This window comes from Aethalodelphis obliquidens, unplaced genomic scaffold (assembly GCF_003676395.1).
Source record: "Aethalodelphis obliquidens isolate GAN/ISIS:26980383/991018 unplaced genomic scaffold, ASM367639v1 scaffold13, whole genome shotgun sequence".
Lineage (NCBI taxonomy): Eukaryota > Metazoa > Chordata > Mammalia > Artiodactyla > Delphinidae > Aethalodelphis > Aethalodelphis obliquidens.
This window is the reverse complement of record NW_020837957.1, coordinates 5,191,796-5,212,393: the sequence shown is the minus strand read 5'-3', so window position 1 is coordinate 5,212,393 and position 20,598 is coordinate 5,191,796. Positions and strand designations below refer to the sequence as shown.

The 20,598-nt window shown below is 46.2% G+C and overlaps 1 protein-coding gene across 4 annotated transcripts in view; it reads left to right on the top strand.

Annotated features, from left to right (window-relative positions):
* Nucleotides 1-20,598, top strand: part of GNG12 (G protein subunit gamma 12) — a 123,948-nt gene that overhangs the window by 90,267 nt on the left and 13,083 nt on the right. Inside the window, exon 1 of one of the 4 annotated variants that reach the window (XM_027114032.1) lies at nt 5,214-5,273. The exons of the other annotated variants lie outside the window; for them this stretch is intronic. The gene's annotated coding sequence lies outside the window, so the exon portion shown is untranslated. Of the gene's footprint in view, nt 1-5,213; nt 5,274-20,598 lie in introns of those variants that run through there. 4 annotated transcript variants of the gene reach the window in all.

Here is a 20,598-nt window from a genome sequence, read left to right as displayed (position 1 = left end):
TGGCCTGGACCGTGCTGGGAGCATGGAGGTGATAAGAAGCCACTGGGCTCAGGGTGTGTTTCTGTAGGTAAGGCCAGCAGAGCTTTCTCTGGGATTAACTGTTGGGTATGAGATGAGGAAAGGAGTTGATGCTCCAGGTATTTTGGGTCTGAGCACTTGGATGTTGCCATTTCAGAGACAGCGAAGGCTGAGAAAAGATGGATTTTGGCAGGCAGGGGGACCTAAATCTAGAGGTTGCTTTACACATGTTAAGTTTGATATGCATTGTATCGATAGGTATCCAAGTGCAGATGTTGAGCAGGCAGGTGGATATTAAAATCCAGAAGTCCATGGGGAGGTTGAAGCTGGACATAAATAGAAGGAGGGCTCAGGATCATGGGAAAGACCTGACAGAGACCAAAGCTGTGTGAGGACAGGGACCGTGTCTGTTTCATTGAGCTCTGTATGCACAGCATGAATATTCAGTATGTGTCTGGTGAGTAAATTAATCTGTGGCTATTAAACTGTTACGTGATGAATGTGGTTTCGTGCAAAACAAAAGCACTAACTGAAAATTTGCTTTATTATTCCAAACCAAAAATAGAAACCTGGTGTGTAGTTTCTTAAGAAATAATTGGCATATGATAAAATCAAAGCTTGACACTGAAAGGAACCTTTGAGGCCATTTAATGCGAAAGTTCAAAATTTGTGGAGGAGAGGGTGGTAAGGGAAGTAGATGGTTTATTGCCAAGGGTGAGAGTGTATAGGGCCCGCACACTGACAATAAACTGAATAAATAATGTCTTGACCATCAATGCACTACTCTTGTTCAAGCATATGAAGATGTTGCAATTAGTAAAATAAGAGAGAACAACATAAGCTCCCAAACACCAACTGTCTTGGGAGGGGAGAGAATTTAGTGAGTGTTTGTACATTAGAAGGAGTCTTTGTCTTGAAATGGGTGGGAAACTCGGATCTAATCCAAGCCTTTTGTTTTACTGATACAGAAAGGGAAGGGGAGTGGGATTAAGTGATTTGCATAAATGACACAGCTAATTAATGACTGTGCCTAGATGGACTCCTAGGTCTCCTTAACCTGAGCCCAAAACTCCTTCCACCACACATGTGCTCTGAATTTCAGCACCAACTTTCTTCAGACCAGTAATTGAGGTATTGCCTTAGAACGGAACTCATTTATTTTTGGCCATGGAATTATTTTAGTGATCTATTTTGCAGGCAATTTAATATGAGAATTATAATTAGACTTTGTTTTAGCTAATTTTAAAATCCATCTACAATTCCCTAAGCATGTTCCTTTTGGCAATGCGAAAGAAATAAGTAGTCCAAGGAGGGTCGCTGAAAGTAAAATGTTTAATTTGCAATAGATAATTTACCAAGTGAGTAATTCTCATGTCGAAAAATTAAAACTTGATTTGAGCTGCAGACATCATTTTAAGGAAGCTGAGAAGCCCATGTAGGCCTTCAGGAGGGGACACATCTGAATATCCACAACTCTCGGTTCAAATCCTGGCTCCACAGCTCAGTTTCCTGTACAGACCGTGTTGGCCAAGCTAACTCACTCCTCCAAGCCTCAGTTTACACATCTGCAAAATGGGGAGGGAGACACTTCCTTTCTAATGAGGACATTAGAAAGCACACCCATCTGATGCCTGCACCGACGAGGCCCTGGGGAAAGAGAGGAACCCTTCGAATCTTACATGTGGGGAAACTGAGGCCTGTTAGAAGTAACCCAAAGAAACCATTGTGAGTTGAGCCCGCAGTCCAATCCCCTAGCTTTTAACTAACTACCCTCCAGCTCAGTCACCGTCTCCTGATGTTCCTGGCTCCTGACTTCCTCAGGCTGCGTTTGCCAGGAAATTGCCCAGCCATACTGCCTGGACAGCTTCCCTAGCGGAGGAGTGCCCACTGGGGGCGCAAGCCCCCAGGGCTGGCATCACAGCCTGAGCCTGTGGGCTGCTCCAGCGGGTTCTGCTGAGAGGCTGCCCCGGTGGCTGCGTTACTCACCATCCCTGCCACCCCGCGCAGCTGGCCCCGGCCTGAGCACAGGCTCGTTTACATTGTGGCACAACAGGAAGCAGGGCCGGTGTTCAGAGCCGCGTTGGCTCACGGAGAGCCGTGGCTCCAGGTGCTCTGGGTCCTGCAGCTGTGGCTGTGTCCCTCACCTCACGTTTGCCCCGGGGTGGGGGTGGGGGTAGCAGTCTTTCTGCGGCAGCTTGGTGGGGCTTTAGTGAGGGACGGTTGAGTGTTTTGGGGGCTGAGAGGTTGGTTTGCTTTTTGTCCGCTATCACGTGCTTGGCAGGCATGACCAGAAGGCGGGGCGGGGTGGTACCTTTTGTGGAGTCAGGGTTCCTACACAGTTCTCCCACAGCGGCTGCAAGTGAAATGGCAGAGGCGTGAGTCACCCTGTGAGACGGGAACAGGAAGACATCCTGTTGATGCCAAAACATTTTCGGTTCAGTTATGAGAATTTACACCCTGCCCCCCCAAAAAGACAAAAAAATCAGCATTCGGCATGCGTCTCCCCGGGCACAGTGGTCCGGCACTGGCTGTGTTCCCTGTGAAGGACGGCCCGGGGCCCAGCTTGGTTTAGTGCTCAGGAAATTGGCCGTGTCCTTGGTCTGCTGTGTCTGTGACGGTATCAGAGAACCCTCTTTGCCAGAGAAACTTTCTGTCTGAGGTTCTGTTTGTTTGGTTTTTGATTCTTGTTTTTATTCAAATATTTTCCCTTGTTTCTCTTCTCGGGATGGTAATGCACTGTACGGTTTCTTAGGATTTTCTTTTGTGTAAACATTTTTCATGTTTTTCTGACAGGAACTGTGCTTATGAAGATCAACTAAGAATTTATAATATTTGAGGGATCCTCTGCTCCTTTTAATGGAATTCTCATAACCCCCTTGTTCTTAAATTATCCTTATAATAATGTATTGAATGCTTAGAGGCAGGCACCCTTTAAAAAACTTCACATCTACATTAATCCTCACAAGAGCTCCATGAGGTAGAGGGACTGTTGTTATTCCCAGTGTGCTGGGACTGAGGCTTGGGTTGAGCAATTTCCAAAGTCACAACGTTAGTTGAATGGCAAGTGCCAGCCCTTAAGCCCCGTTTCTAATCACCCTCTTGGCCAGCACTTACTCAAAGTATGGTCAGCAGAGCACTGACCTCATGAGATGTTCCTAGAAAAATGTAACTGTGTTCAAATAATTGGAGGAAATGCTGCAAACCGTATGCCTCTTGCAGATCATAAACGTATCTTAGTGTGGGAAGACCCTGTGTAGTCCTATGTGAAAGAAGCCTACTTATCTTTGTTTGAACTAGGACTCTCCAAAATAGATGTGACATGGACCCTTATTTCCATGTATACCTATTAAGTTGTAATGCGTTTTGAGAAACACCGCGCTAGCATACGAAAGCATATAGCCAGGTGATTGAGAGCTTTGGAGCCAAAGTACCTGGGTTGGAATACTGTATCTGCTACTTCCTCTTCCTCACTTTTCCCATCTGTACAATGGCAAAATATAATAGCACTCTCTCACAGGGTGATGGTGAGGACTAAATTAGTCATTGCATCTAGAAGACCTAGGAGAGTGTTGTATACATGGAGAAGTACTCGATGTTCCAAATGTAGCAGGATGAATCAAAACATTTGCTACTACCTGTGGGGTCTGGCCGAAGCCAAAATGCTATTTCATGGTGCTTAGAAAACACATGAGACAGGAAGCATTGCCCTCCCTCTTTCCCTTGGTGCTCTCTCTAGCTTCCCTGGATTCTCTCTGCCTCTCACCATCTGGTTGGTCCAGATAGCTCAGAGCTGGGCTTAGGTCTCTGCCCTTGAGTCAGGATTAGCGTGCACTCTTGCTGGGACAGGGGACAGCTATCGGCATTAACCACATGCCTGTGGGTAGCCCCAGCAGAATCTGCAGAGAGAATGTGCTGGTAAGAAAGGAACTCAGGTTCCCTGTGTTTAAACAAGGCAGCTGCCCTTGCACACTGTTGGCTCCTGGACTTCCAGAAGGGGAAACTGTTGCAAAGCATTGCACTTTCACTGAATTTGCTGCTCCCCCTGTCACCTGCCACTAACCAGAGCAGCTTCTCCAAGGGGGTCCAACGCTGGATGAGAAGCCTTGCAATTCTGCAGGCTCGGCTTCTGGTCCTGGTGTCTCAGCACCCAGCCAGCCTGAGCCGCCTCATGCAAAGTCCTGCAGCAGACAGATAGCACTTGGTGGGGCCCGGTTCTTCCCCTCCTCTGCATGTTCCAAAGTTGGTTGTGCATTGACTCCCGGGAAGGGTCAGAGAGAAGTCCACTGGAGAGAAGTAGAGCAATTACAGGAACTTACTAGTTTTTAAAATGAACGCCGTATGTTTACATTGCCCTTTGTGATTTTTCTCTAAATTTTATTTTATTATTTTTTTAATATCTTTTATTACTTATTTATTTATTTTGGCTGCATTGGGTTTTCATTGCTGTGCGTGGGCTTTCTCTAGTTGCGGCAAGCGGGGGCTGCTGTTTGTTGCGGTGTGCGGGCTTCTCATTGTGGTGGCTTCTCTAGTTGCAGAGCATGGACTCTAGGCACGCGGGCTTCAGTAGTTGTGGCACATGGGCTCAGTAGTTGTGGCTCGCGGGCTCTAGAGCGCAGGTTCAGTAGTTGTGGCACACGGGCTTAGTTGCTCCGCGGTATGTAGGATCTTCCCAGGGCTCGAACCCGTGTCCCCTGCGTTGGCAGGCAGATTCTTAACCACTGCGCCACCAGGGAAGTCCTCTCTAAATTTTAAATGTCTCAAAATGAGAAATTCAAATTAGAAAAATGCACCAACCCTCTATGTGAGCAAGGCTGGTTGCCCGTAATATATTTATTATTGAGTGAAAAAATGAAATTTGCAGAACTATATGTAAATATGGCCCCATTTGTTTGAAAATCCACATATATGTGTATGATGTGTGTGTTTGGAAAGGCCAGAGGAAGGTGTGGAAGGAAGAAGGAAAAACACTAGGGACAGTAGTTACCCCTTTGCCCTTTCGAGTGAAATTAGAAGCAAAGAGTTTTAACTTTTTATTCGATTCACATGCCTATAGATTGAATTTTTCAGCATATTCCTTTTGTTATTAAAAAGAAGAAGAAAATAATAAAAGGGAAACACCCCGAGGTAGATTCCAAAAATAGGGCTAGACTAAATAGTAGTGGTTAATAATGGGTGTTGTCTGCCTAGGCTGGGAGGCTTTGCAGTGAGAAGGAAGGAAACAGACCAGACCAGAAAATGGGCCAATTCCAGTCCCAGTGAGTATGGTATAGGCTCGGCTCAGCAGTGCAGTGGGTGGCTTTGGAGCCTGTGCAGTTACAAGTGGTGCTAAGTTTTGTTTTCCCTTTCCCACGCCTTCCCTCCTGTAGGCCACCCAGGCTGCCCAGGTCCTCAGGGGTTCAGCTCCCCCTGTATTGCCCTTGGCCATGATAAAGCACTTTAATCACCCAGGCCCTGACCAAACGGAGGGGCCATTGCTATCACTGGGTCACCTCTGCAGAGTCCTCACTCCCCGTGAGAGTTCCACAGCCAAACTTTGGAGCCCTGCCCAGCGGGGAAAGATTCGAGTGGGGAGAGGACCTTGACTCAAAAGTCAGGAACTGGGGTCTTTTCCCAGTTCTGAGGGGTCTTAGACAAATCAAATTTCCTTCTGCCTCAGTTTTCTCAGATGCTAGACATACAAAGTAATTTAATTACAGGGTGGTTGTGAGATGTGATAATAGGAGTGAAAGAGCTTCAAAAGGTAAAAGGTGGTGATTTGAAAAGAAAAACTGGCCCCCGGATGTTACCATTAGCAGTACTATGCTGGGGGTGGGGCAGGCAGGGTACTCAGTGCCTGAGCTGATTTCTCTCCCAACACAGCATTCACTTTCTGCACTGACTTGGAGGCAGAGCCCCTTCCTTTGCAGTATTCAGAGTACTTGCTGTCCTAGGAATCCCCTCTTTGTTGATAAGAAACACACACGAGGAGGGCCTGAGAGGGTGAATGGTCTGTCTCTTTTTCCCACCTTGCCAGATCCCACCGGAAGCCAGGGAACAGGGCCCAGGGTGAGGCTGGACTCTCGGATTCCACATTCTAGGTGCTAAGCATTTAACTGGACTGTCCTGCTTCAACAGTCACTTTATGGTGAGGGCACCTCTAACTGACTGATGTCAGTGTTTGTTGAAGAATGACACAGAGTGGGACCCCACTCCTCACATACACCTCCTCTAGGGTTTAAGGAACTTTAAACATTCTCCTTTGTGATGACAGGTTTTCCCTCCAGATGTCAGTCATTCAGTGTAGTGAACAACTGGGCCCAGACATCAAATCGTACAGGTGAATGGCACACCTGAACTTGTCCAGCTCATTTATGCTATGCCCTGTGGTTTTTTTCTGTCCCACCTTCCCACTCTCTTTCCTCACTCACTCAAAACCCATTTTAAGGAGACGTTGCATATTCATTTATTAAGTAAATTTTCTTTTCTTTTTTTTTTTTTTTGCGGTATGCGGGCCTCTCGCTGTGGCCTCTCCCGTTGCGGAGCGCAGGCTCCGGACGCGCAGGCTCAGTGGCCATGGCTCACGGGCCCAGCCGCTCCATGGCACGTGGGATCTTTCCGGACGAGGGCACGAACCCGTGTCCCCTGCAGTGGCAGGCGGACTCTCAACCACTGCGCCACCAGGGAAGCCCTATTAAGTAAATATTTATTGAGTGCCACGTGCGTATGACAGTACACTAGCACTGAAACCATATCTGTCTTTCGTTAGCTGAAGTCCAGTGGGGTGAGGAGCACCAGAAGATAAGCACACAGATAACCGCATTACAAGACAAGAGGCAGTTAAGTGCCAGAGGCAGGACAATGTGTTCTAGACCCTCAAAGGAGAAACAGACCATCTCCATCCATCTGACCTACCAAGGAGGCACATCTCTGTTCATATCAGCCCCTGCTTAAAATTTTTCAGTGGCTCTCAGTTGCCTCCAGCATAAAATCCAAACTCCTGAGCCTGGCAGCCAACCTTTTGACTCTATTCCACACCCCTTCCAGCTCTTCTTCATGGTGTCTCTGCTCTGCCGAACCTAACCGCTACCTGCCTTTCCCTGCACAGCACCAGGGCTTTCATAGCCTTTGCCCCTCCACTTGGAATGCCCTACCCTCCCAGCTCCATAGCCTGCAGTGTGGTGCCGCCTCTCCCATAAAGCCTGCCCAGATTTCCCCCAGCCAGAAGGAGTCACTCCCTCTTCTGAACTCCCCTTGTACTGACCTCTCTGTCTCTCCTGATGCAGCTTTTCTGCTTCAAGTTGTTTGTGGACGCACCAGTTTTCCCTCTGCTGGATGGAAAGCTCCCTGAGGGTTTATTTGTACATGCTCAGTGCCTACCAAAGCATCAGAGCAGCCTCCTGACAAACAGCTGTGGGATGGAGGTGGGGGGAGCTTTAGGTTGGAGGATAAACAGAGACGTGGTGATAGAGGCAACCTGACAGGACCTGGAAGCAGGGGTGGCATCTCAACGGGGGGCCTGGGAAGGGCAAGTCAGAGTTCAATTCCAGGGGCCATTTGAGGAGCTACAAGTCAGGTTATTTTCTCCTACCTCTTTTGGGTTGTGGGTCCCCTTCGATTAATGCTCTGGACCCTCTCCCCAGAAAATGTACATACCCACAGCATTTCATAGAGGGTACCTGGACCTTTTCGGGGGAAAGAATCCCAAAGCAAAAACATAGTTGACGACTGGAAATGTAGATTACAGCCATATTGTGAAGGGTTTCTGGGCCATAGTGAAAGTTGCGTTCACTTCAACAGTTAATCGGGAACAGTTGATGTTTTTTGTTTCTTACTTTCTTTTCAAGTGTTATATCTCTCAGCTGCTGACCCAGATCGTATGCATAATGATTTTTTTCACAAGCTAAACACACACATGTAGCCAGCACTTGGAAAAGTCCCTTTGTGTCCCCTTTGCCACCTTCCCCTTCAGGAGTAACCACTGGCCTGACAGCCAACAGCATAGATTAGTTTCACCTGTTTTTGTGCTTAATGGCCTCGTATGGTAGGTACTTCTTTTGACTCTTTGTGTCTGGCTCCTTTCACTCAACATTATATGTGTGAGATTCATCCATATTGTTATACAGTTCCCTGGCGGTCCAGTGGCTAGGATTCGGGGCTTTCATCCCTACGGTTGCATGTATTTGGAGCTTGTCATTTGCTGTGGAATATTCCATCGAGTGAGATATTATTCTCCTGCTTGGGTCGTTGAGGCAGTTTCCATCTGGGGGCTGCTACGAACATTCTAATGCATGTCTTTTGGCCGATATAGGACTAGAATGGCAATATGTAAATGTTCTGCCCAAGTGACTATTGCCATATTTTGTGTTCCCTCCCCCCATCCAGTTGATGATTTTTGAGGGGCATCATAAGATTAGAGTTGAATTTTAGGAAGATTTATTTGGCTGTGGTATCTTTGATGTCTCTGAGCAGTGGTTTCAGAGAGCCCTGGGAATCTGCAGAGTCGCCTTAGGGGCTGCCACCGGGCAGAGAGAAGGGAGGCTGAGTTTGTGGTAGTGCTCTGAGCTCCTCGTTCACAGCCACCCTCCAGCAGAGCAGGCGCACTCGTATCTGTTTCATTAGCTTTTGCCATTATCTAGGATTACTGGTCCATGGCCAGCAGTCTGACAAGTTGACAGCTGTTGGGGGAGAGCTCAGGGAAACCAAGAAAAGTGAGGCGGTTGTAGTCATCTCCAAACACATATCGAGGGAGGGCCTTAATAAGAGGTTGATGGCAGGGGCACCAGAGAGGAAGGTGTGGATAGGAAAATAGAACCTGTAGGACTGGTCACCTCTTTGGATGTCAGGGAGCAAGGGGGTGGTCTCAGAAACAGAACTAATGTTTTGAATCTAAGTTACTGTAATAAAGGTTGCTTTCTTAGCAGAGAGTTTGAGAAGCCAAGTCCAGAGAAGGGCCCCCGGGGAGAAGAAGAGGGGGAGCCTGACTTCTGACAGTTTAAGGAACAGGCAGGCTATGTGGATGAGAGGGTCCCGCAGACAGCTCTGGGACCAGACACAGGTGTAAGAATCCTCTGTAAGGGGCTTCCCTGGTGGCTCAGCGGTTAAGGATCTGCCTGCCAATGCAGGGGACCCGGGTTCAAGCCCTGGTCCAGGAGGATCCCACATGCTTCCGAGCAGCTAAGCCCATGTGCCACAACTACTGAGCCCACGCTCTAGAGCCCGTGAGCTACAACTAGCCCGCATGTGTAGAGCCCATGCTCTGCAACAAGAGAAGCCACCGCAAGGAAAAGTAGCCCCCACTCGCCACAACTAGAGAAAGCTTGCGAGCAGCAACGAAGACGCAACGCAGCCAAAAATAAATTAATGAATGAATGAATTAAAAAAAAAAAAAGAATCCTCTGCAAGCCCTTGGAGGGAGATGGAAGGAGGGAGGACAGAGAGAGGAAAAATAAGCACGCAGGCCAAGTCTTCAAGGACAGCTGAGCTTGGAGGACTCGGAGAGGGAAAGATGTCAGCCCGGGAGACAGAGCGGGACAGTCGGAGGCATGCAGACGCGCCCAGGGGAGGATCGGGGCTCAGAGACCGAGGGCAGAGTCAGGAGGGTGGGACAGTCCAGCAGTGTCAGTGTCAAAAACTGGACTTGTTCCAAGAGTTCTTCAGCTTTATCTGGAATCATGACATTTCACGGAAGTGCCTTCTTAACCTTCAGTAATGTTCAGGGTTATGTGCGTCCTGTGCTGTTATCTCTGAAAACTGGCAACAGCGTGCCCTTGCACATGGTAACTCGCCCAGAAATTTCAATTCACTCTGATAGCCCTTCCCAGAACATTCTGGCTAAAAAAGCTTACTGTATTTGTGAGCATGGCTTTATTTTAAAACATCCATGAACAGTATTTTCTCCCCCATATGCTTGCTTGCTTCAGAACCCACTTGGTAAGGAAAGCTCCCCTGCCCATCCCTCCCCTATTTGGGCTGATCCCCACTTATAAAGTCTTCTGGAGATTCAGAAGCAGCTCTGTGCTGACCACACACCCCCCTCCCATGTGCGTAATTCTTTCAGGGCACTAGATTCACCTGTTCGTGTCCCTACACGGTTTACTTTAGTGACTTTGTCCCTGCCGTGATCATTATGACAATATATAAATATTAAGTGCTTAAACCAATGATCTGAGGAATTCTAAAGAGCAGGAAAGAGAGGACCACTCAGAGAGAAGCAAAGAAGAGGTGCAGAGCGTGTACATTGTTGTCCTTTGCTAAGGATGAGGAAGCTGAGACCCAGAGAGGACAAATGACTGGCCACCAGTTCGGCACATGAGGAGTCAGGGAGTCCCAGGTGTTGTGCTGAGCAGCCCTGATGTATTCTAGTCCCTGCAGCTCTTTTATCCAAATGTACATCCAGATCACCCGGAACTTTTTCAGAATGTACTTTTCCCAGGACTTACCCTGATGTTCTGATTCTGGAGGTTTGGGGGTGAACTTCAGACCTAGGCGCACTGACAGAACTGCCCAGGTGATTCTGAAAGCAACCCTGTTAGGAGTCCAACGTCTAGTCACTTTGTGGTTTCTGTGTTTCACTCCACGCTACCTCTTAAGTGCAGGTATAATCTGCATCTAAGAAAATGTCATTAAACGGGTTGTGTCTCAGAGAGGAAAAATTTAAGAAGTATACGGGGGCTTCCCTGGTGGCGCAGTGGTTGAGAGTCCGCCTGCCGATGCAGGGGACGCGGGTTCGTGCCCCGGTCCGGGAAGATCCCACATGCCACGGAGCGGCTGGGCCCGTGAGCCATGGCCGCTGAGCCTGCGCGTCGGAACGGGAGAGGCCACAACAGTGAGAGGCCCGCGTACCACAAAAAAAAAAAAAAAAGTATATGGAATTACTAAAAGTGAATGTTACACTAAATATTAAGAAGGGAAGCACCTGATAGGCTACTAAGAAATAAGAGTCTTGTAGGGCAAAGGATTCTGATACTTTTCCGGTTATCTGCAAAAGTATCTTACCTGTTGACCATATACATATGCATGCTAAATTCAAGAAGTTCAACAAGTCCATAAGTAGAAATTAAAATGAAATTAAGTATTTAGTTGAAGCTGTCTGATATAGATGGTATATGAGAAAGCACTTCATAAATCGGGGGCATTATTGGGATACCAGGCTTACCCCATTAGAAACAGAATACCAGATTTCGACATTGGGTCGAGGCAGAAGTGACGTACAAACATATGGCAGCATCTGTATGTGACACATAGGTATGTTTCCCCAGAATTTAGCTGGGGATGGTTTTCATTTATAAATGAAGGCACAAGCATCCTGTGATCATGTGAGCACTGGGTCAGTTCATTTATCAGTGTTGACACTGACAGGTCATGGCTGCTTATAAGACTTGAATATGTTTATTTTTTCAATCGACTAAAATCAGTCTCATAATTTCTACATGTAATATAAACACGTCATTTATTTTGGCTTATATTATACATAAAATTGTTCCGAAGAATCTCATGTGCTTCTGAAAAGACCCCAAGGACAAACTTTTGATAGAATCTACTTCAACCTTCTGAAACTCGCATTTGGTCACAGACAACTAAGTGCTGATTTCTTATGATCTCTCCCAGGAATTTAGTCCCTGGACTCATTAAGTGTTAGAAAAGTTTAACTTTACAGTTAAATGCCTGAATAAATAATAGGCACTACTGTTGTCATATTGGTATTAGCATTTGCTGGAAGGTGTATGTTACTCCCAGTGCCACTCATAAGATGAATTACCCTTGGGAAGCAGCCCCCTTCCCTCCACGGTAAGCACCTGACCTGCAGAAGCAGACTTAAGCAATGGAGGCATCTGGGGGTAGTTCTTTCTTTCCACAGCTTGCAGCATCACAACTGTACTTTCCTATATTCGTCCTTAATATAAGGGGAAAAGTGCCACCGAGGCCAGAGGCCAGATAAGGAGCTGCTTCTGAAACCAAGGGTAGCAGGTAGCCTAAAACCAACATCTATGTCACCCTCCTTTCATAAGTACAGGAATGAGGAAAGTATATGCCCTAGTGTTCACTTTGGAAACTCAAGTAAAACTGTGCTTAAGACATAAGAAGGAGTTGTGTAAAACGTTATACTTCAGAGATTTTTGTTACGGTTCCTAATTGATATATAATCAGAAACAGAGCTAATGCAGTGAGTTTCTCTGACTTGACCTCTTCATCCGGAGGTAACACATCTGGGAAAGTATTACCTGAAGGAATCCTTTTGTAATGTGACATGATCCGCATTTGTTTCAGAAATTCTGAGTTTTATACATTGGGTTCAGGCCCTTATCATCGCTCATCTAAAATACTGCCACAGATCCCTGTGTCATAATTTTATTGGAGAAAGCATTGAGTTCCTGCCGTGTGTCCAGCCCCAGGAATACATTGCACCTTCTGTTTGCTGAATTAGGAAAAGGAAAAATCGCGAAGCCATTGCTTCCTGCCAGGGCTATCCATGTGTCTCGTAACAAACCAAATCAGTATGTGTTTATCTTGTGTGTGTTGTGTATGGAAGAAGTAGAGAACTGTGTAATATGGGGTGGCTGGCCTCAAGGGCCAGCCATCAGAGAGAGAATTAGACTTAAAGAAGGACTCTGGTGGGTGAAGTAGATGCAAAATATTTGTGAGAAGTATGATGACTGTAGTCGTAAAGCCAGCCCTTGGGACGTGTGGTCTGGTAAGTTACTCGAACACCAAGAGAAGCAGAATATTTGAAATAGTTCTGGCCTGGAAAATCTGGGGCTGAGAGTGGCCATAGAAATGCTTTATCTGGGCTTACAGGCAGCATCCTTCCCCACTGCATTCCATTTGATGTTCTCGTTTTGTGCAATTCTTGTGTTTAAGAGAACAAACCTCAACAAGCAGGCTGTTGGTAGTAACATGCTGTGTATTTAAATTGATGTCCTCTTTCCAGTGGTCTTGAGTGTCATTCTGTCATGATCGATCTTTGGCTTGATTCAGCCCTCTTTCTCAAAAGTTCTATATCTCATTGAAAGAAAAATTTTAATGGATTTGAATTAATTCATTTTTCTGAGGAATTTTATATCCCCTGTTAAGAGATATTCTGAAATTTTACAGAACTCAGTGAGCTGCAGTAGAAGTGTGCCTTTTGGGTGCCAAATTATTTAAATTGCATTGATGTTGCTGATGAGGTTTGGACCTTAAATGACTTGCCTTGGTTTCCTAGTCCATGTTTTCCCTCAAGTAACTTATTTTTTTTTTTTTTTTGGAAAAGGAGGAAATCAACAAATTTGCTTTGGAAGGGAGAGCTCTAATCCTTTTACATAGAGAATGAGTTAGAACTACAGGAAGCTTCCTTGGGGACCCCTTGTATCTTCAGTTCTTTCCCTTTGAAAATATATGAACTTTTAGGTTCCATGAGTCTCAAAACAAACAGGTACTTTACCTGTGAGGGCCAGCATGGAAAGTTCATCTTGCTGGTCATTCCAGGAATTCGATAGACACTGCTTTTCCCCAATGCAGTTATCAAGTCCAGACATGTTGGAAAGGAGGTTGGGCATATTCCCTGGCTATCATTTCATGGGAGAAGGTGAGATGAAGAAAGAAAGAAAAATTAAGTATCCTGTTATGTAGTCGGTAGCATGTACGAGTTATGGGACCAGAGTTGGGCCTTTTTTTTTTTTTTTTTGGTCAGTGAATGCAAGGAGGGTGCGAAGCTTCCTGGCAAGTTAAACTTTGGCACCTGTGATTCAGGGCCTGAGTGCCACGTACAGTGGGCAGAGGGCCCAGATCATGGCTGTTTTAATCCCGTCTGTGCCTCCTAAAAAGGCAATTAAATTACTTCCTCTGTACTGTGGACATACTTGCTAGATGGTAACCTGGAAGAGGAAACAGTAGATAATAATTAACGTATCTTCCACTCTTTCATGACAGAGCTCATCTTATGGTGTTGGTCATTATCATGTTATAGGTTATGAAGTGTTTAGGGTCATAGAATTTTACTCAACTTTTTATCCTTGAAATTTTCAAACATACACAAAAGCAGGATGCACTCCGTGTACCTGCCACCGAGCTTCAACAATTAGCAACAAATTTCATAGCCAGTCTTGCTTCATCTACCTCTTCACCCACTCTCACTACCCTTCTCGTTTGGCCACCATAGATTAGTTTTGCCTTGAACCGTAAGAAAATGGAATTAGTATGCACTCTTCTGTGACTGGCGTCCTTCGCTCAGCATGATGTCTAAGGGATTTGCCCATGTTGTTGGTGCGTCAGTAGTTGGGTTTCCCTTTTTTCCTCGCCTATTAGAAGGCTTTCAGCCACGTTCCTCTCATATTCCCCTGCGCTCACCATTCCTGAATCAGTGCTTCTCTCTTGGTCCCTTATCCTTCGACCTCCCTTCCCTTCACACGGTGGAAACCACTCACTCAGGGGCCCCCCCATCACCAAGTTCCATGAGCTATGCTTGCTCTCTCCTTCCTTTATCCCTGTAAAGTGACTAATAACTGCCCCTCCTCCTGGTTTTGTGAATAACAATTACTGGGATTTTTTTTTTTTTTTTAATCATAAAAGCATCACTTGTGGTTGAGAGTACAGACTCTGGAGCCAGGCTGCCGGGATCGCAGCGCTGGCTCCTGCACTTACCTTTGCTCTGACCTTGGCTGTGTTCTAAGCGTCTGCCTCCCTCAGTTCCTTTAATCCTAAACTGGGAAAAACAATAGAAACAACCTCATAGTGTTGTTTTGAGGATGAAGTAAGTTAATATCTGTAAAGCTCTTAGAACAATGCTTGGCAAGTGTAAGTGCTGTACAAGTATTAGCTATTAAGAGCAAAAAAATAAAAACGTACCCACTGCAGGAGTGCATAAAAACACTGAAAATTCCCTAAAATTCTCACCACCTATCTATAGCTACATTGTGGACTATTCCAGTGTGTTATTTGGATATATTTTAACTAAACATATTTATAACTAACTGACTAAACATATTTACACAGCAGTAACGTGCCCTTCCTGCCTCTCTTCCCCTAGCTTTTGTGACGGTGTCGCCCTGCTCCTTCTCTGCTCCTTTGAAGCTGCCGTTGTCCCCCGACACACGGGGAAGGCCCAAGGGTGCGCCCTGCTCTTTTCTTCATGCTCTCCCTCCAAAGTCTAGCGCTCAGCCACCATTTCCGGGCTGTTGATCCCCATCCAGCCCAAAGAAAGAAGTCTTGTTCATTCTTACATTTCCTATCTCTTGCATCCAGCTTTCTCTTTACATTCCAATTGCCTCCATATATTTGAAACCTTATGCTCTAACTCCTAATGGCAGTAATGATGCTGATAGATAACATTGAGTGGTTTCCGTGTGCCAGGCTCTTTTCTATATGATCCCATTAAATCATTACAGTCCTGTGAGGTAGACACTCTTGTTACCCCATTTTACAGATAGAGCACCTCGGGGTTCAGTGAGGCTAAGTGGCTCATTCCACATACACACGAAGTGGCACAGCCCAGATTTGAACCCAGTTCCATCTGATCGTAAATACGACCTATACCAGGCTTCCCTGGTGGCGCAGTGTTTGAGAGTCCGCCTGCCGATGCAGGGGACACGGGTTCGTGCCCCGGTCCGAGAAGATCCCACATGCCACGGAGCGGCTGGGCCCGTGAGCCATGGCCGCTGAGCCTGCGCGTCCGGAGCCTGTGCTCTGCAACGGGAGAGGCCACAACAGTGAGAGGCCCGCGTACCGCAAAAAAAAAAAAAAAAAATGACCTATACCGTATTGCCTGCCCTCTAGACCTTCCATGGAAATACTCTACTTGTCTCTCTCTGTCCCCCACTTCTATTCCATCCTACAAGAGGTTTTTGGGTTGTTTTTCTGATAACACTTCCTATGCCTGTCCTTCTGGTCAGAAACCTTCAGTGGCTCCCATTTTCACATAACAGAATCAGCTTTCATCCACTCTCTACTGCTCCCCTCAATAACCGTTCTAAATTCTCCCCAATCCTTTGCCACCACCTATCCAGTTCGTATCCTTAAGGGACTGATCCATTTAAGAACTGTATCCTTCGTGCATGTGTGCTTGCTCAAGCCCTCACTGACTCCGTCTTCTCTAAGCTCCTAATGCTTGCGCTTGGCCTGCCTTATGGGCCCACTGATATTCCTTATTCATATTCAGGGCTTAGTCCATCTTGTTGGAGTCACAAGCCCCTTAATCACCAGTGTAACAGCCCACATTCATTGTTTGTCGGCCATGCCCAGCCCAGCTGGTGACTGTAAATGTCAGTGTGCTGCACACACGTCTCAGTCCTTCTCAGCCTTTCTCTCTCTCAAACCCCCCCCCCCCACTCCTACGCCTTCAAGCAGCTGTGCTGTTCAAAGCAGGAGAATGACTACTTAGTTGCTTCTTAATCGAAAATGGATGTAACGGCGTTTACCTGTTGCCTCACTTTCAGCTCTCCCGTTAGGTGTTCGGTTGTTTGTCTTAATTCGCTCTGGGCATGTAGGTGAGCTCCTCTCTGCTTAGCAGGATTAGAAAGCACGTCCTCTGCTCAAAGTCAGGGAGATGCTAGGCCTTTATGACCAGAATCCTAAATATCTCTGTTCTGCTGCTTTGTCAGCCCACCAGGAATGAGGGTGGAATGGCTGTGTTGGGGACAACAGCCCGGGTAAGGGATCTCATTGCAGACAGCATGCAGCCCTGCTGCGCTAGGGGAGGTAGAGGGGGTGCGGGGTGCAAGGCAGATCCCTCAGGAAGGCTGATGGGGAGGAGGGGGCTTCCTCACGTCATATAGCATCGTTTGCTCCCCAAAGCAGTAAGCCCTTTGAAGGCAGGAATTCAGTCTTCCGCTTCTCTGATCATTCCCACTTCCTCTCTCCAGCCCCAGCAAGCTTCTCCTGTAGAACCTGCAGACAGATGTGATGTGTGCAGTGATGGCTAGGAACACCAGGGTTGATTTCAGCCCTGGAGAGCTTCAGTTTCCTCATCTGGAAGATGGGCTAATAACACCACCTTCACCATAACCCCCAAATATATAGTTAAAATAAAAAAACAGGGTACAGAGCAATGCATGAGATGCTCCCATCTGTATTTTTTGGAACAGGTATGTGGGTAATCACGTTTGTGTATGCGTGTGATGTCTTCAGAAGGAAACACGAGAAACTGGTAACAGTGATTACCTTGGGAAGTCTAGACTAGAAGGACAGCTATTTTTTGTTGCCTATGCCTTTCGACTGTTTAAAATTTTGACTATGCCCATATATTCTTTTCAAAACTAGTTAATGAAATAATAGTAATTTCTTTTTCAGAGGTGCTGTAAAGAGTAAGTAAGATAACTTTACATAAAGCCCTGAACACAGTGCCTGGCACAGGAAAAGCACTCTGTTAGTGTCAGCCTTTGTCTTCAGTATTAAATAGTTGTGGAATTCATCCATTCATTTATTTATTCATTCATGAATAAACAAATGGGACATGCAGCTGTCCTCAGCCAGCCACGCAGATATGAGCAAATCATTTCTCAGCCAGTCTCACTATGCTAGGTAGAGAGTAAAACTTGTTTGTAAAGGTCACTCTCAGTCTTGATGGTAAACACGTGCCTCTGCATGGCTGGACCCTAGCTCGGCATACGCGGTGCGGGACCCTGCACCTCTGCAGTGCACATCAGAGAGCTGCTCCCTCGGCCCGCCTCCACTGGCTGTGAACCTGTTTGGGGCACAGTATGGGGGTGCAGAGCAGCATTGCCCTCAGAACCTGGGCACCACGCAAGTGGCCAGCCCACGCTGGAGGTGAATGTTCACAGTCCCAGAAACTGGCCCTGATCAGGTGCATTGGAGTCCCAGGGACTCCAGCCCAGCTCTTCAGAGCTGTGAAGGGTAACCTTTGGCTTGGAACAGGCAGTCTTCTGCAGGGTACATGGGGGAAGGAGCAGCAAGGTGTATCCTGTTTCTAAGAAGACAAACACTGTGCACAATAACACAACTAAGGGTAATAGGTTCACACTGGCTGATGTGTTGTATTGGTTGCTATATTGAGTGTCTTAACCTAACCCAGGTATTTATTGAGGCCCCATTCTCTGCATTAGTCACTATGAGAGAGAAGATGGCATGGATAACGCACCTGCCTGGTTAAGGGCGTGGCTTTGAAGTAGGAGAGTTCTGGGTTCAAATCCTGTTTCTACCACTTTCTAGCTGTCTGATCTTGGCAAATGATTTAACCTTCTTGAGCTTCAGTCCCAATAGGTATAATAAATGTGACCTCTTACAGTTGCAGGCAGTATTAAGTGAAGTATTATCTTTAGAGAGTACTTGACATAGTAGCTGGCACATAGTAAGTAATGAATAAATGGACTTGCTATACTATTATTATTGAGCTAAACTTCCCACAGTTTAGTGGGAAGACGATTTTCACACACGTCAGTTACATAACAATAAGCATTAAATAACATACAGTTAAGCATTGAAATAAATAAATGGTGTTGCGGACCCTTTTTGAGCGCTTGATGATAGCTATAAATCCTCACTTCAGAAAAAATAAACATAGGCGCACAACCGAATTTTGCATGCAATTTTAGGGGCTTCCTTCACATCTCCCCCTGCCTCTCCATCTCATGCACGGGCCACCCCTTAGGGGTCCTTGAAACCCCTGAGCTTCAAGCATATAGCAAGAATTCGTAAGGGGAATTAGTCACTGTAAGCAAAAGTATTGATAGTTAGGGAGCCCTTCCTGGAAGAGTTAAAAATGTGAACTAGCCTAAAAGAAGAGAGAATTTAAATTGGCCAGGAGAAGCAGGCGGAGAACTTGGGTGGAGATTTGCAGATGGGACCCACAAAGCCAGAGGATGGGGTGACAGCCCCCTGAGGCTACAGCAGTATACAGCAGGTGAGGTTCCAGCTGGGCCCCTGGAGTCAGACTGCCTGGGCTCAAATCCCAGCCAAGCAGCCTGCTAGCTGTTTGACGCTAGGTACATAGTTAACCCCTCTGTGCCTCAGTTTCTTCATTTATAAAATGGGGGGGAAACTACATAGAATTTCTCACAGGGTGATTGTGAGGATGCAGTAGGATAATGTATTGACAGTGATTGGCGTATAGGCTGGTGTCTGGTGTAAGCTCTGTGTAGCAATAAGCTGCTTTTATGAGTAGGATTTTTATTATGGGGCCAAAATACTAGGGAGGATCTTGACTGCAAAGCTGAGCCCTCTGGACTTTTCCTGGAGTTCCTGGCGAATCCCTGGAACTTTTTGGAGCCAGAGAGAAATAAACTCAAAATGGTACTTTATCTGAGCATATGCTGGTCAGGATAGATTAGACTGGAGGAAAATAAGGGACATAAGTGGTTATGAGGCTGTTGCAATAGCCCTCACTTGAGGTGCTGGGAGCCAAGACCAGAAAATGGGGAGAAATTTCAATGCGGGGTTTGTCAGTGTCGGAATCAAAAGAATTTAGAAAGTGCCAGAGTCTAAGGTTACGCTGTTCAGTAAAGGCCGCTGTGACTGCTGAGCACTTGAAATGTGGCTCATCCACATCGAGATGTGCCGTAAGTGCAAAATGTATGCTGAGCTTCAAAGATTTAGAATAAAATATCTCGATTTTTTAAACATTGATTTACGTTTTAATTCTGGTCATATTGGGCTAAATAAAATATATCAATTTCACTTTTTAATTTTTTTTTCATGTGGCTACTAGAAAATTTAACCTCACATATGTGGCTCACATTTCTGTTGGACAAAGCTTGGTTTTAGGAATTGGAAGGAGGGCTAATGCAAAAGGATGCCTCGTGACCAGGACAACGGTGGTGTCACTCATTGAGAAAGGGACATGAGAAAGATTGGGGGCAGGCAGCTGTGTTGCATCGGGGTTTAGGTGTGTTGTGTTTGAAGCAGCTGTGCGGCATTTGAGTGTAAATTGAAATAGGCTTTTTTATTTAGACATTGGAATTAAGGTAAAGGGTCAGGGCTGTATGCACAAGAAATGTGTTGGTCTTAGCTGAAGTCCTTAATGGGTAAGGCATCTGCCGTCACTGAGGCCACTGCAGGTCAGGCAGGTGCTGAGTAATTTACGTATGTTCAGATGAGGGAACTGAAGGTCAGAGAAGTGAAACAACGTGGGGTAGTCCGTGATGAGCCAGGATTCGAATTTATCTGACTCTAAAGGCTCTTGTTCGCTCTGCTACACCAGCCCTCCAGGACTGGGCCCCTGAGAGAACCAAACTCAGAAGAAGGAACAAGAGCTGTAGAAAGGAAGAGCGTTAGACAGGCAAGAACATGATGGTCTGGCGTCTCGGAAGCCAGGGAGGAGACACTTTCCAAAAGGAAGTAGCTGTTAAGGAAAACAAATTTAGACTTGAGTTACAAAGGATGTTAAATGCTAAGAACTGTTTCAAACTGAAGGAGGGTTAATCCTGTAGGTTAAGGTCATTAGAAGGTGTTAGAATTTTCCAGGACTTGTCCAGAGCTTTGAAAAGTTAAGCATAGGTAGGAAGTGGCATTCTTTTAAACTGACCTGTTCTAAGACCCAGGCAGAAATAAACATGGGTCGAACCAAGAGGCAGAGACTCTAATAATCATCACTGGTATTTCTCAGGAGAACCTGTATCGGAATCCTTTAGAAAGCTTGTAAATACAGATTCTTGGGCTCTGCATCAGATATAA